Source organism: Pinus tabuliformis, chromosome 6 (genome assembly GCF_031772625.1).
Source record: "Pinus tabuliformis cultivar Carrire ecotype Pingquan chromosome 6, CPIR1, whole genome shotgun sequence".
NCBI classification, from domain to species: Eukaryota; Viridiplantae; Streptophyta; class Pinopsida; order Pinales; family Pinaceae; genus Pinus; species Pinus tabuliformis.
This window is the reverse complement of record NC_142292.1, coordinates 494469153-494473054: the sequence shown is the minus strand read 5'-3', so window position 1 is coordinate 494473054 and position 3902 is coordinate 494469153. Positions and strand designations below refer to the sequence as shown.

Here is a 3902-nt window from a genome sequence, read left to right as displayed (position 1 = left end):
ATTTTAAACTTAAAAATATATATATTAATTATAATATTTATTGGTGTAATATATATACACAAATTTATTATCCTCCCGCAAGGCAAGGCAAGGCAAGTGTATTACGCTTTCGTGATAGCGTTGACTATGAATTACTTTGCTATTTGACTAAAAATCATATAGCATTTTGCAAAGTTAACTTTATAGAGAAAAAATATATTTATTTTTTAAAATATCTTATTTTATTTTTCTTTATTTTCATTGGCTATAGTCTTATTTTACAGTAATTTATTTTTGTACCTAAGAGATTATCGATCTCATAACAGTTGTACAGTGTATTAATGAGGCAACATTTAATCATAGGGACATATGCATCTTATATGCACCAAACTTCAACATTTAACATTTGAATATTCCTATTATAAGGTAGGGGCAATAAAGGTTGCTGGTATTTTAGACCCTAACATCATTAACCTAGTTAACTTCAAAGCATAAAAGCCAAGAAAGAAATTTGGAGAACACCACAAATTTATTGGCATCTATTCAAATACATACAACTGAGACCTATTTTATTATTATGATTAAGAACATTATTTTAAAAAAATTATATCATTCTTTAATGTTGTTCTATTTAATTCTACATATTTTATTAGTATGATTAACCAAGTTATTTTAAAAAGATGTGAGAATATTTCATTCTAATTTAAATGTAAATGGAAATATAATTATATATGCAATGCAACATTAAATGCATATTTGAGTTGGAGAATGCAATCTTTATATAATGTAATTGTTTTGGAGTCAACTAATTTTTAAATAATATTCTTTTGTCCTATGAAGTTCTTTTAAATAATATTCTTTTGTCCTATGAGGTTGTCTCTACTTCTTTAACAATGATATGTTACAATATGGAAAATCGGGAAAGTTTTTTTAGTCCACTCAGAGCCCGTGGTATGGTAAACCTAATGATAGAAGTTGGAACCTTGATCCCCAATTGACCTCAACTTACCATATCTTCATTTCTTGGCTTAGGGGGTTGGAAAAACAATCATGGGGTGTGGAAATAAGTATGCAAAAATTTCTCACAAGCACCAAAACAAAATCTTCATGCTCGAGTGAACATATTATAGTTTTTTAAAACTATATTTGCACTGGCATTGAAATCATGGTTGGTCTTGCTCTTTAATTGTATAGATCAAGACTTTAACAATCTCTAGAATCTATATTGATCTAATTCTAAATCTTAACACTAACTCGAATTCAATATTTTTCTCTAATTTAACTATATTTAAACTAACCAACAAAACTCGCTACTATGTAACACTTGTTTTATACCCTAATATAAAAGATCATAAATTAACTATTTTAACATTAAAATTTAAGGTCTCGTTACTCTAGTAACACCACATTCACATGCGATCACACCTAAGCAAACGAAATAATGATTTGAATTTCGAAATTATTAAAGAATGTTTCTTTACGAAATGCTTTTTACAAACCACAGAGGAGGGGCAAACGTGTCTGAAAATACTTTCAGTTCTTTCCTCCAACCAGATCTTAACTTCAAACTTCAAAGCATCATTTTGTACAAGTTCATGGCGATTAAACAAAAATTAGAAACACTCTCCATGTATACAGTAGAGATTGATACCATGTGAAGAACGAAATCTCAGTTGCACTAGTTGACACTAATAATAATTTCCCATTACCATTACTGTACCAGAAGCTGTAACTGAACATTAGTATAATGATTTTATTGGTGGAGCGACGTAGGATATACAGTCCAATATTATGAACTGGAGTCTGGCTGTTGAAGAAGTGGAATTTGCATTAAGATTCATGTTCCTCGTTTATATGATCCGTCACCCCTGAGCTCTCAGTGGCCGAGAAAATGTTTCTGAATCAGTTCCAATGCCTAGATCTGGTTCTGCTTCTGATTTGCGGAGAAGAAAATGTTTCTGAATCCGGTCTAAAGCCTCGCTCATTTCAGAGTTTCTAACAGTGGCAAAGCAGAAGCGGAACCAACCAGGCTCAATGCAATGGCAAGCAGATCCGGGAGTAACATTTACCTTAGCTTCACTCAATAATCGTTTCCAGAGATTAAGTTCTCCTTTCACATTGTAAGATTGCATTAAGCTCCCCAGTTCAACCCAACAATAAACTCCCCCATGGCTCTCCTCTTCCCTGAAATATTTGATGCCCATCTGATCCAATACTCCGGTGAATTTGCAAAATCTATCGCACAACCTCCTCTGATTTTCTGCGATGTATTTCTCCAAGAATTGGGCGTCTGAAAGCATGGCAAGAAGGCAACACTGTGTGGGAGACGAAACAGGGCTGAACCTTACCAATTTCCTAGCAGCCTTAATGACCTCGTCATTGTAAGTATAAAGTACCCCAACTCTAAATTCTGGAATCCCTAAATCACAGATAATGTGGACTCTGCTTCTAAAACATTCAAATTTCTCAGAGTCTAGAACCTGTGTTATGCTCGTAAACTCTTGGCTACCACACACTGATCCTGCCTGAGTTTCGTCGCATATCAAATCAATATCCTTTTCAATGGCAAAATGCAGGAGACTTTCCAATGTATCTGAATTCAAGATCTTACCGACTGGATTGGAAGGATTCGATATAAGAATCGCGCAAATGTTCAACCTCCTCCTGCTTCGGTTGTATGCCATCTCCAGAGCAGGTGTTGTTATGCTAAATTTTCTGGTTCTGCGGCAATGAACAGGCACTAATTCAACTCCAGTGCGCCATTTGATATCCTGGTCAAAGCTCGGATTGTAGGGAGATGGAACCAGAAACGCATCCCCCGTTTGCTCTGACAGACAGAAGCTAAGGATTTCCATGGCAGAACTAGATCCAGCTGTTAAAACTATTCGAGATTCATTAAACAGCTCTTTCCCTTTCATCACTTGAGACATATAAGCAGCTACAGCAGTTTTCAGGGCTGGCATTCCATCGTTATCATTGTTGCCTGCAACTTGTCTTAAGCTGGAAGGATCGATCGTTGCCTTGGGATGAGATGCGAACCATTCTTGAACGAGATTTCTTGATAACTGATTCTCGGCCAACCTCATCTCAATGACATTATCCTGAGGAATGTCATGGAGGTTCTCTACGCTATCGTCTGCAAAAGCCCTTGAAGAGATGAAGGCCTCACGACCCCACAGAGTCCTCGACACTCTGTGCTGCAGTCGCCTGAAGTAGAGCTTCCATAAGCAATAGAAGACAATGCAGGGAATCACTGAGAGCAATATAGGCTGCCCTCCATGCCCTTGTGGGCTCACCGATGTCATGACTGCCTCTGCTTGTGCTTCTGATACATCATGGTCTCTGTTTCCTTGCCCATCCTTTTCTGCTGATACACCATGGTCTCTGTCTCCCTCCCCGTCCTTTTGTTCTGATACACCATAGTCTCTGTCTTCTTGTCCATCCTTTTGTCCATCCTCTTCAATTTTTGTGATTGTATTATCTGCCATTGATGGCTCGGCTCTGTATCTTCCTGGGACCTGCACATTGTGTTCTTCTTCAAACAGATTTGGGCTTGTCTACTCATAACTGTTCTTTGTCCTTGAGAATCTCCCCTGCCCAAGAAATGGATAAAATTTTCCATGGTTTCCTTAGCTTTATACTTTACTCCACTCTATGTCTGGGAATCTCCAGTGCCCAAGAAACCTGTCAGCTTTTGCTTTGTATTCCCCGTCCTCTACATAATCTCCCTGAAATCAAGATTGAGATGCTCCTGGACTTCGTACCCACCACTTCTGGCGTAGTACTCCCGGAGTCCCGGTCCTCTACATAATCTCCCTGAAATCAAGATTGAGATGCTACTGGACTTTGTACCACCTACATATCATCCTTTTAAATTTAAACTCTTAAGGCGGAAAACCTAAGATTAATTGAAATGTTGATTA

General features: G+C 37.2%; 1 pseudogene; it reads right to left on the bottom strand.

Annotated features, from left to right (window-relative positions):
- Positions 1 to 1841: 1841 nt before the first annotated feature.
- Positions 1842 to 3467, bottom strand: LOC149259489 (1-aminocyclopropane-1-carboxylate synthase pseudogene; annotated as a pseudogene).
- Between the last annotated feature and the right edge of the window lie 435 nt (positions 3468 to 3902).